Genomic DNA, 12,877 nt, shown 5'->3' with positions numbered 1-12,877 from the left:
TTCCTTTCCTCTCCTACTTCTAATCTAATTTCAGATTGCAAGAGATTAAGTGGAGGGATTTCCACATCCTCCTGATCATAAAAGCTTACACCAAAGTTCTTTGATAGATGTCGTAGATTATGTCTATGGGTTGGTTCCTTCCGCTGTCCCGCTGTACTACTACCAGCATTTCTGTTTGAGCCATATACCATATTTCCATCAGGTCTAGCCTCTTCCTTCAGCCATCTTTCTCCTCCCATGACACTAGCACAGCCTAAAGGAGCCTTTATAGAAGCATCCCACCCCCTCACTAAGTCCTCTTCCTTGCTACGAAAAAAGATCTCACAATGTCTATCCAAATGTCCAATTAGACCACATATAAAACATATAATTGGTAATTTTTCATATTTAAAAACACAGTTCAACCAATCACCTCCTGCCCTTCTTACTTTTTTCCTTTTTGTAATGGTTGTCTGATATCCACGCTAACTCGCACACAGAGATAACTATGCTCATTTATCCATTTTGCTTTTGAGTCCATAGATACATAAGACCCAATGAAATTTCCCAATGCCTGTGCGACTGTCTCAGTAAACAAATTCTGTGTAAGACCATGAATCTGTATCCAAAAGTTTGTATGTGTCAATTGTACCGCAGATGGATCTTCCCCCTCTTTCAGAGTATACAAAATTAACAATTGATTATCAAAAGTCCAAGGACCATTTTCACTAACCCATTTCAGATCATACGGATGATAAAACCTAAACAAAATCAAATTTCCCCCAATTTCAGAAATCGTTAAACCCTTGCCCGGTCTCCATATACTAGCCATTTGATGTTTGAAAATTTCAAAATTAAAATTTTTATTCGTCACAAGTGATCCAACCAGACACCACTTATAATCAATCTTTTCTCCTCTGGTGTCTGTCGCCTCAAACTCAAATCCATCTTCAACAATCTTCAATTGCTGAAACTGGTCTTCCATTATCTTTTTGTAAATTGAAATTTCTGAAACAGCAGTATATCACACAACCAAACAAAAACCAATCAACATAAAACAACTCTCTCAATATGAGTAAACAGCAACAATTTACACAACTCTCAAAAGGAGTAGGCTCTCAACAGGAGCATTTTAGCAAAAACAGAAGATTTTCTGATCAAAACGAAGTCAGGCGGCAGCGGAAACTCATCAAAAAATTCCAGATCGGCGGCAATGGAACCTCAGCTTTTCTTCTGCTATGTCAAAACGCTAAGGCAGGTGGCTGAACCCTCTTCTGGATCGATCACAAAGCCAGCGGCGGTGGAAACCCATCAGAAACTCCTAGATCGTTGTTGAGCGATTTCCACAAGTGCACGGTATACGCTTGTAGTAATAAAAGATATCGATCCCACAGGGAACGCTTTTTTTAAATAAAACTTATTTATAATCGGTTAAATTTACTTTAAGGTTTATAATATGAAAAAATCGTTTAATCGGTTTTGGTTTTGAAATTGCTAGAATGAGAATTAGATTAGAATATGAAGATGTTAGAAAATATCTGACTTAAGAATGAATTTGCAAAACAGGAACGTTTTAGTACTTTAGAAAAGTAAACAGGTATATTTGTTTGCATTAAGCAAAGAAACAACTTTAAACTTTGTACGAATTATAAAGATGAAATAAATGACGGAACCTCTAATTAATTGGCTTTGAACGCGACAAAACCCTTATCCGGGATAATTGCCCTTAACCAAATTAAAACTCTACCGAGATAATAATTTGCCTAAGTGTTCAACAAAGTTTCCTTGTAAAGATTTGAATTAAATACGTTTTAATGAAAACACCAGCATCAATCCACTTCGGCTCATTTACCAAAGTGCTGCATAAGAATCTATCGAATAGAACGGACTTTATTAGATGAAATATAAATTGATACAAGTTTACAGAGAACATGGAGCATTGAATTCTTCGACGGCGTGCAAGTGAACGGGTTGTCAATCCTTTTCTTGGGTTTCGTTCGAGTTTGTCAGGCTCAGGGGCGAATCCTCTACTCAATCTTCTCGCTGAATCTTCGTAATAGAGACTGGGTCGGTCCACTACCAAAATGTAAACTAAACTGGAACAATGTCTAAACGCTACTGAATTTGTTATTATTTTGTAAACAATGTGTGTACATCATATTGCTTTTGAACAGAATCTAAATCTAACTTCTGAATCACTTGATTCGGAACTTCTGCATAAATTCTACACTAATCTCTTTCTTCTACACATATATCATTATATCCTATTTTCAACTCTCCATCAACTCTTTATTTATAGATGTTGAAGAGTCTTGATCGAAGTGTCGTGTCCGTTGTGAAGAATCATATCCATTGTGAAAGGACATATCCGTTGTGAAAGGACGTCTTTATCCACGCGAACGAACGCGTTTCGTCAAAAACGAAAGTGTGTAACATGCTTCTAAAATCTCCTGCTCATACCGAGATTTATCAAATTCACTACCGAGAATGGGGGAGCATCAAATGCACTTCAGACGAAGGGGAAAAGTGATTGACGACGCGTATCGCGATCGTGAAAAGGGAAAGCCGCGGTCGCGGCACGGAGCATTTTTCGTTTTTCAGCCCTCGTTCGTGTCCTTGACTTGGCGTTATTAATTTTTGTCGTCTTCGACTCCTTTTGTAGGGTTTTTCTTCTATTTTCAAGCTCTTTTTACTCCTATTTGGATTTTACCAAATATTTATGTACCTTGCATGAAAGAAACATATTCGAAAGTAAAAGCTTTCTAAATAGGTATAAATAGCATAAATTCATAGCAATATTAATGTAATTATTGATGATATTATAGGTGTATTTTGGGCTTAACAAATCTCCACACTTAATCTTTTGCTAGTCCCGAGCAAAATTTCACTGAATTTATTCTCTAACTAATCTCTTTATGAAAATAAAACATATATCTCTGTATTACCTTTTAAATTAGTTAAGCCGAAAAGACTAGCTTCGCATGGCAAATTTATACGAAAAATATCAAACTAACTTAGTATAAATACGATATATCATTCGTCTTGTATTTCTAACTTTGAATTGAAGCATTCGGGACGAAATAAGGACGCATGTTATTGAGTTTTTCATCTCAAGGCATTTCAAAGCACTAAAATTTTCTTTCCCAAACCTAAACTAATATATAAGATATATTAAAATGAATAAGGACTTGATTTTATTTGCTTGGTTACGCCCGAAATAAGGGTGGTTTCAACTGTAACCTTATACGTATTTTATTGCTTTGTGTTTGCTTAAGAGGTACCGACCATGCCATGGGTGGACGCAATCGTTACTTTAAACTTATACACGCTTGTTTTTTTTCAAACGTTCCTTCCATACCTCGATTGTGATAAGGGTGGTCGCAATCGTGGCCAAAAGTAAACGGTACTTAATTTTCTTCCCTTTCATACCTCGATTGTGATAAGGTTGGTCTCAATCGTGGCCAAAAGTTAAGAATTCAACTAATCGATTAATTAACATGAATTATAAAATTATAAGTTGGGAAAAAGAAAAATAGCACATTCATCCTATATTGACTTAAAATTCAACATGTATTATGGCTAAAGTTTTCTTAAAAACTTCAATTGGTGTTAATGTAAGACGAAATCAAACCGAGCTAAAATTGTTAGTTCAATTTAATGCCTATAAACCTAATTGAAAATTTAAAATAAGATTTACTGTATCATGAATTTCATGATATAAAATAGAGATTGAATAAAGAATTTTTACTTAAATACATTCACTCGAGACAATTTTACTTAAAATCGTATCGGAGATTTGTGAAAAATTTAAAAAAATATTACCCGTATAGAAATATTATTTCTAACGATAATGATAACCTAAAAATAATCATAAAGACTTATGATTAATTTTCTAAAAATATATGAAAATGTTAAGTTATTGTGAAAAATGTTTTGCAATATATTTATGTGTTGCATTTGCATGAATATCATTCGTTGCATTTATTATTTGTTGTGCAAAATAATATCTTTGTTGAATTTATTCGTATTTCGTATTTATGTAGAAATTGATATATGTATGTCTCCTCCCACACTTAAATTGGACCATGTCCTCATTGGTGCAAAAAGAATGGAGAAAATATAGAATACGAAATAAGGCATACGAAACAAAGATTTAAATTAAGCAAATGAAACATTCAACATAAAAGTAAAAATTGTACCAAACATAATAAAAGGAAAATGTATCAAACATATAACAAGATAAAAATAAAATGAAAGGAAAACAACCTAAGCATGAGGTGGTGAATCGGGAGGGGTAGGTGACGTCTCCACATTGCGGCGTCGGAAAAAGGAAAGCATCCGATGCCGAGTCGATCGATGTTCACGCCTCAAAAGGTTGAGGTTGTCATTCATCACCATATTGTTTTCAACCAAATCATCAATGCGTAGATTCATTGAGCGATTGTTGGAATTAATTTGGTCCAAAATCCTCCTCAAATCTACCGGATTATCCTCTGCTTGAGGTGCTTGGGGTTGTGCCTGAGCCGGTGGTGCATCCTCCTCTCCTTCCGCATCTCCGCCGCCTTCGGTACCTACAAATTGAGAACTTGAAGCGCCACCACCCATAGTGCCACGAAGATGGGCAATACGGGTAGCATAGGAAATAAAAACGGGAGGTCCTTGGGGAAGCAACAAATGAGCTCGCTCAAGAGCCGAGATGTCCAAAAGCGGAACATACCCACGGTAGGTGGACATGTCATAGTCGGCCAATTCACCCCGTGCTCCCAACACAAGACCGGTGATAAAATTACAAAGAGGGATTTGAATTGTACTAGCCCTCGAAGCACGGAACAAATTGTCAAACATGATACCAATGCAATCAATCCTCAAACCTTTAAGCAAACTATCCAAAACATACAAATCCCGAACTTGGACCTTTGAACTCTCAACACGACCAAACAAGGAGAAACTCAAATACTTATGAAAGAAGAACACACAATTGTCCTTAATCAACTTGCTTGAAGTGTTTTTGGAATTAAAATAATCTTGATCCGAGAGAGTTTACCAAACAGCATCATTATCAAAATCCTTAGGCTTATCGTAAAAAATCAGAAGTAGGGAAGCCAAACATGTTTCCTATTGCTTCATAATCAATGGTATAAGGTATACCATTAGTCCTAAAAGAAATTGAAGTTTTCTTCTTGTTCATGGACAAAGTGACCAAAAATTCCACAACATACTCATTAATACGCGGGAAACGCATATTAACGAACTCTTGCCAACCCAAAGCTTCAATAAAGGCATCAATTCGAGTAGAGAAATTTAATACTCTTACCGAATGGAAGTCTAAGAAGTGCATATCTACAAATTGGCGGTCGGCTTGTGAAAAATGTTTGAAACGAGCGGCTTCTTCCTCCGAATATATGTCAAAATAAGCTCCGCATTGAACCCGGAGGCGATTAGCTTCCGTAACGGCGGGCTTGTTACCAACACGCTTTGTCCTAACCATGGTGATGGTGTTTAGGGGCTTAAGGTATGAAAAAGAAGAAGAAGAAGAAGAAGAAGAAGAAGTGAAAAGAAAGACCAAAGCTTGAAGATGAGTTTGGGGTTGTGAAATGGAAGTGATGGAAAATAGGAAATAAGATAGAAATTGGAGTGAATAAATTGGGAAGATAAAAAGTAGATTTTGGGGAAGAGTTTAGAGTAAGGGATTGGGTAAAAATAGAGGTGATGTGAGGTTTGTGTAAGAGGTAGGTTTATACAGGGTTGTATAAATAGGTGAATAGGTAGAATAAGAATGGGAATAGGCAAAAGTGGTGGCAAAATCGGATTTAATAGGGCAATTTTTACGCGTGTAGCGACCGCGAATGGCATAGCCGCGGCCGCGGCACGCGGCTTTCAGACAATTTTTTGCCCTGAAATCGGTCCAAACTTGCTGCTCATACCGAGAATTTCTTAATTCTCGGTAGAGAATTGGTTGAAATGGCCAATTTTGGTTCCTTTTGACTTGGTTTGTGCATTGTTTTTGTTGAAATGGTTCCTGAACTTAATATTAATTGTTCCTGTACTAAAAACTTTAAATAAATGACATTAATTGCAAGGAAAACCAAAGGTTTTACCTTAATAAATTGAATTAAAGTATAATAAATTGATTTATGAGTAATTAATGAAACTTAAATGTTCATTTATGCATATAAGTTAAGAGAACCATATTAAATGCATAATAAGTGCATGTTAATACATATGTAACACATGAATTGAATTTAGTAAATGTAAACTTAATTTATTAAAAATAAATTGAGTTACAAAATAAAATTAAACGTGGATAAATGTGTGGAAAAATAGAAAAAATATATTTAGTTCAAGTGAATCTTTTTTATCTTAATTTGAGTAAGAAAAATTAGAAAGTACCCATATGAAATATGCTAAGTATAGATAATGGATCAAATGGATAAAAATTAAGAATTAAACTAAATAAGATTTTTATTATATAAACATATGTACAAAATAATGAAAACAAACCAATAATCAAAACAAAACAAAATATATACAAAAAACAGAAACTATTCTACATATTCATCCCTATCTAACGGGATATTTCTGGCCTTAATACGATCAATTTGAAACTGCACGAAAGTTTCACGTTCCGGTGCAGACAAAAATTGAGGCCCTGCTCGAAAGACACGTTTCACAAGTCCTTCGCGCTCGAGAAATTCATAGTCAATTATCGGGAAGAATTCATCATCACTCCAGGGAACATCAATAGTACCCTTTGAACCGAGAATTATTCCATATATTATATTGCCGAACCCAATCTTCTTATCTTTGGATCGAGAAGCGGCGACAAGACCTTCCATCAGAATTTTGGAAGAATCCACTGCATTGCCCTGAAATATATCTCCCAGAACATACAAATCTGTGTCACGGACCACACTACTGAATGTGCGCCCGAATAAACTGTGACACAGAAATTTATGTAAATACAGCATGGAGTTGGAGCGAAAAGAGTGATTATAGGCGAGTTTTGAATTGAATCGCCAGAATCCAGTGAGCATTCTCCAAATGTCCGAGGATGTCATGTCTCGTCCAGGATGACGTTTGATTGTATCCCTCGGGGGAAAACCAAACCAAGCATGCAACTCGGGATAGCCGAAAGTGAAGATTTCGCCTTCTCGACGAAAACTGAGACGTACTCGGCGTTTATTAGTAAAACGAACGGTACAGAAGAATTCGAGTATCCAGTCGCCTTTTATTGGAAATCGCATTTGGGCGAATTTTGTCCACCCTAGGCGCTCCATATAGCGGCTCATGTCATCAGTAATGCCTAATTGGCTATTAAGAAATTCATCCATATACAACATTCCAGTGAAGAATTTGTAACGGTGATTCCAATAACGTCTACCTTCATCGTGGTTGAAGATAGGGAAAGGCGCCCCATATCGCTTGGATAAGTCTGGGCGTTTGTTTATTGAGGCAGCATTGTGCCTAGGTGATTTGTATTTAGTAGGCATAGTGCAAAGTTAGTGTAACTTTAGCAAAGAACGGTATTTGTGAAGAAAAATCAGAGTTCTGACAAAGATGAAAAAGAATTGTAACAGAACCTGAGACCTTTAGGGTTAATTTATAAGAGCTTAGGATGAAAAGAGGTGTTGTTTTAATTATGAAAAAGTATAAATTGTACCTTTCGGGTAATGAAGAAACTTAATGTTTCAATTGCCAAGAGGTTCGTCGAAAGGGTGAGAGTGTTTCAGGCCTGATAGTGCAGGAAATACGCGTGTCGCGACCGCGAATGGCAAAGCCGCGGTCGCGACACGCTGATTTTCTTGCGAAAATCAGGCATTAAAGCAACCTTCTGATTCACGGTAGAGAATTTAAAAATTCTCGGCATGAACAGAGAAATCCGAATCTACATAGACAATTCTGAAAAAGAGTATTCTCGGTAGGGAATTTCCAATTCTCGGCAGAGAATTGCCTTAAACTACAAAATCATCATAATTTCCTAAAAATTAAATCTAAAATCATGAAATATAAATATTTTATGTATTTAAATCATAACATAAAGTCATCTAATCATAAAAATGGCATTTTGAAAATAAAATAAAATAAAATAAACAAAAGCATAAAAACAATAAAATAAAATAAACTGTGTAGAATAAACTGAGTAATTCATATGTCAGATAATCTTGTTACGAACTCAATTCCTATTTGTGAAATATTTTCGTAATAGATTTTACATCGATTACCATTAACTTTGAATCGAACTCCGTTAGGACCTTCCAGTTCCAAAGAACCATAATCGAACGTTTTGACGACTAAATATGGTCCTAACCATCTGGACTTAAGTTTTCCTGGAAATAAACGAAGTCGTGAATTAAATAACAGCACTTTATCACCAACATTAAAGTGTTTGATTTTAATTTTGGCATCATGCCATTTTTTTCACTTTTTCTTTATAAATTTTTGCATTTTCGTAAGATAGATGACGTAACTCATCTAACTCATTTAAATTGAGCAAACGTTTCTTACCTGCTTGATGTAAGTCAAAGTTTAGTTCTCTAATAGCCCAATAGGCTTTATGTTCTAATTCGACTGGCAAATGACATGCCTTCCCATACACCAAACGATACGGAGTCATTCCTATTGGTGTTTTAAATGCAGTACGGTATGCCCATAACGCATTATTAAGTTTAGAAGACCAATCTTTTCTAGAAGATGAAACAGTTTTCTCGAGAATCCATTTGAGTTCTCTATTTGATATCTCCGCCTGACCATTTGACTGAGGATGGTATGGCGTTGATACACGGTGGCGTACTCCATATTTTTTCATAAGCGTTTCAAAACTCTTGTTTATAAAATGAGTACCGCCATCACTAACGATAACTCTAGGACAACCAAATCTACAAAATATGTCGTCAAGAAAATTAACGACAACCTTAGAATCGCTCGTCGGGGTTGCAACTGCTTCAACCCACTTTGAAACATAATCAACGGCAACTAATATGTAAGTTTTACCATTGGAAGGGGGAAAAGGTCCCATGAAATCTATTCCCCACATATCGAAGACTTCAACTTCTAATACGGTTGTGAGGGGCATCTCATCTTTCCTTCCTAGATTTCCTGTTCTTTGGCACTTATCACAACGAGTAATAAATGAACGGACATCTTTAAACATCGTAGGCCAAAAGAAACCACTTTCAAATATTCTAGCTGCTGTCTTGTTAACTCCATTGTGTCCTCCATAAGAGCTAGAATGACATTCTGACATTATGGATTCAAATTCATTTTCACCAACGCATCTCCTAATTATCCCGTCACCACATGTTTTGAACAAAAAAGGATCTTCCCAAAAGTATTGTTTAATATCGAAGAAAAATTTCTTCCTTTGGTGGGAATTTAATCCTTCCGGAACAATATTGGCTGCGAGGTAATTAGCAATATCTGCATACCAATGTGATATAAAAATTTTCATTTGATAGAGATGTTCATCAGGGAAATCATCTCGTATACCGATAGTTTCACCTATAGGACCGTTTTCATCTTCAAGTCTCGATAGATGATCGGCGACAAGGTTTTCAACTCCCTTTTTGTCTTTAATTTCTATATCAAATTCTTGCAATAATAAAACCCATCTAATTAGACGTGGTTTTGCATCCTTTTTAGCAAACAAATATCTTAATGCTGCATGATCGGTATAAATAATAACTTTTGAACCTAATAAATATGACCTAAACTTGTCACATGCAAAAACTACGGCTAACATTTCTTTTTTTGTTGTGGTGTAGTTTAATTGTGCACCAGACAGTGTGTGACTTGCATAATAAATGACATGAAGTTTCTTATCCTTCCTTTGACCTAAAACACATCCGACAGCTAAGTCACTTGCATCACATATAATTTCAAAGGGTAAATCCCAATCAGGTTTAGCAATAATAGGTGCACTGACTAAAGCAATTTTCAATGTTTCGAAAGCTTTAACGCATTCTTCATTAAAATCAAAGGTTGAATCTTTCATGAGTAAATTAGTAAGTGGTTTGGAAATTACAGAAATTTTTTTAATAAATCTTCTGTAAAAACCAGCATGTCCTAAGAATGATCTTACTCCCTTAACAGTAGTTGGAGGGGGTAATTTCTCTATTACTGAGGTTTTTGCTCTATCTACTTCTAATCCTTTTTCAGAGATTTTGTGACCTAAAACAATTCCTTCGTCAACCATGAAGTGACATTTTTCCCAATTTAATACCAAATTTGTTTCTTCACACCTAGACAAAACTTTATCCAAGTTTTCTAGGCATGAATCAAAAGAATCTCCATAAACTGAAAAATCGTCCATAAAAACTTCCATGATATCTTCAATGAAATCATTAAAAATCGCAGTCATACAACGTTAAAATGTTGCAGGTGCGTTACACAGACCAAATGGCATTCTTCTATATGCAAATGTTCCGTAAGGGCATGTGAAGGTTGTTTTATCTTGGTCATCCGGGTAAATGTATATTTGAAAGAATCCGGAGTAATCGTCAAGAAAACAGTAGAAAGCATGACCAGCTATCCTTTCGATCATTTGATCAATGAAAGGAAGAGGAAAATGATCTTTCCTAGTTGCTTTATTTAAATTTCTATAATCTATACAAACCCTCCAACCAGTGGTGGTTCGCGTAGGTATTAATTCTCCTTCTTCATTCCTTACAACTGTTATGCCTCCCTTTTTAGGTACACAATGGATTGGACTAACCCATTCACTATCCGAGATAGGGTAGATGATTCCATTATCCAGAAGTTTAGTAATCTTATTTTTTACTACTTCTTTCATGTTCGGATTTAGGCGTCTTTGTCTATCTGCTTTAGGTGGCTTATCTTCTTCTAAGTGAATTCTATGCATTACAATACTTGGATTAATACCTTTTAAGTCTGAAATTTTCCAACCCATGCTTCCTATCCTATTTCTAACAACTTCTTTCAATTTCTCTTCTTGGACTTGTGTTAATTTGTTAGAGATAATAATAGGTAGAGAATCGCCTTCGCCTAAGAAAGCGTACCTCAAATGACCTGGTAATTCCTTAAGTTCTAATTTAGGTGGAACTACAATTGAAGGCGGAACTGGTCCATCTTCTCGAATCAAAGGTTCTGGGTCCTTATCTTCTAGTTCCTCACTCATTATAGGTTCTATTATTTCTTCTTTCTGAACAATGTCATTTACACATTCTTCAATTAAATCAAGTTTCATACAAGCGAAATCCTCCATAGGATATTTCATCGCTTGATTCATATCAAACTCAATCTTATCATCTCCTATTCGTAAAACTACTTTCCCTTCCGACACGTCAACTAGAGCACGTCCCGTGTTCATGAACGGTCTACCAAAGATTAGCGGACAATTTACATCATAAGCAAAATCTAAAATAACGAAATCGGTAGGAAAAATAAATTTGTCAACTTTAACCAAAACATCCTCAATTATACCGTATGGTCTTTTAGTGGTTTGATCCGCTAATTGTAAAACCATATTGGTACGTTTGATGTCTTCTTCTAAGCCTAACTTATTGAATATAGATAATGGCATCAAGTTAATGCTTGCTCCTAAATCACAAAGACAACTTGGGAATTCTATATCTCCCAATTTACACGGAATGGTAAAACATCCGGGATCTTTGAGTTTTGTGGGCAAATTGCTTGACACAATCGAACTGCAATCTTCAGTAAGTGAAATGGATGAAATTCCTTCCCAACTGATTTTCTTTGAAATTAAATCTTTGAAGAATTTTCCATAGTTGGGAATTTGCGTAATTGCATCCATAAACGTTAAATTAATATGCAAATTCTTAAGTTTGTCTAAAAATGTTAAAAGTTGTTTATCATAGTCCTTGTTGCGGACTTTGTGTGGAAAAGGTGGTTTGGGTACAAAATTATTTGTACCAAAGTCAATCGGTGCATCTTTTTGTTTTAATGTATCTTCTTTGGGTTTTGGTAAATCAGTTTCAGGTAAAGTCTAATTTTCGGGCATTTCCGGGCCTAAGTAATTTTTCCCTGAACGAAGAGTGATAGCCTTAACATGCTCTTTCGGATTTTCTTCCGTATGGCTTGGAAGACTTCCCTCTTTGCGGGATGGAATTGATTTAGCGAGTTGTCCAATTTGAATCTCCAAATTATGGATGCTAGATGATTGGTTTTTAATAAGCTGATCGAATTTATTCTCGATCCGTTTAAAACCATCGTCATGATTACTTATTTTTCCGCTCATCGCATCAATGAATTTGTCGATTTTAGAAGATAAAGTGCTAATCGTATCTCTTGATTGATTTTGATAATTAGTAGTACGATTTTGATTAGTATTAACATTATTATTGTTATTATCTCTCCAGTTAAAGTTAGGATGATTTCTCCATCCAGGATTATATGTATTGGAATAAGGGTTATTAGTTTGGTTTTGCCCTTGGACAAAGTTTACCTGTTCAATTTCACTCATACCTTCGTAATCCACATCCGTTTGGATTGGTTGACCATTAGGATCACATGGTGCCATAAACCTATCAATTTTGTGCGACAAGGCAGAAAATTGGGCTTGCAACATCGCTACTGGATCAAGATTCACTATACCTTTAACTGATGATGTTGTTGAGGATGATGGTTTCGCTGATGGTAGGTGTCCACGCTCCGCGGGCCACATACTGCTGTTGATTGCCATTTCCTCTAAAAGTTCTCTTGCTTGGGCAGATGTTTTCTTCATGAATAACCCTCCAGACATAGCGTCCAATGAACCTCTAGTTGTAGGATTTAGTCCATTATAAAATGTTTGCATTAAAAGTTCAGTGGGCAATTGGTGGTGTGGGCATAAACGTTGAAGTTCTTTAAAACGTTCCCAAGCCTCATAAAGAGTTTCATTATCATTTTGAGAAAAAGATGTTAACTCTTTAATGACTCT

The 12,877-nt window shown here is 35.7% G+C and overlaps 1 non-coding gene across 1 annotated transcript; it reads left to right on the top strand.

Moving 5' to 3' along the window:
• The first annotated feature begins 12,770 nt into the window (after positions 1 to 12,770).
• Positions 12,771 to 12,877, top strand: LOC136225062 (small nucleolar RNA R71). The gene has a single exon (XR_010686800.1). It is a non-coding gene; the product is annotated as a small nucleolar RNA R71 (small nucleolar RNA).

This window comes from Euphorbia lathyris, chromosome 3, assembly GCF_963576675.1.
Source record: "Euphorbia lathyris chromosome 3, ddEupLath1.1, whole genome shotgun sequence".
Classification (NCBI taxonomy): Eukaryota; Viridiplantae; Streptophyta; class Magnoliopsida; order Malpighiales; family Euphorbiaceae; genus Euphorbia; species Euphorbia lathyris.
This window is presented reverse-complemented; position numbering and strand designations above follow the sequence as displayed.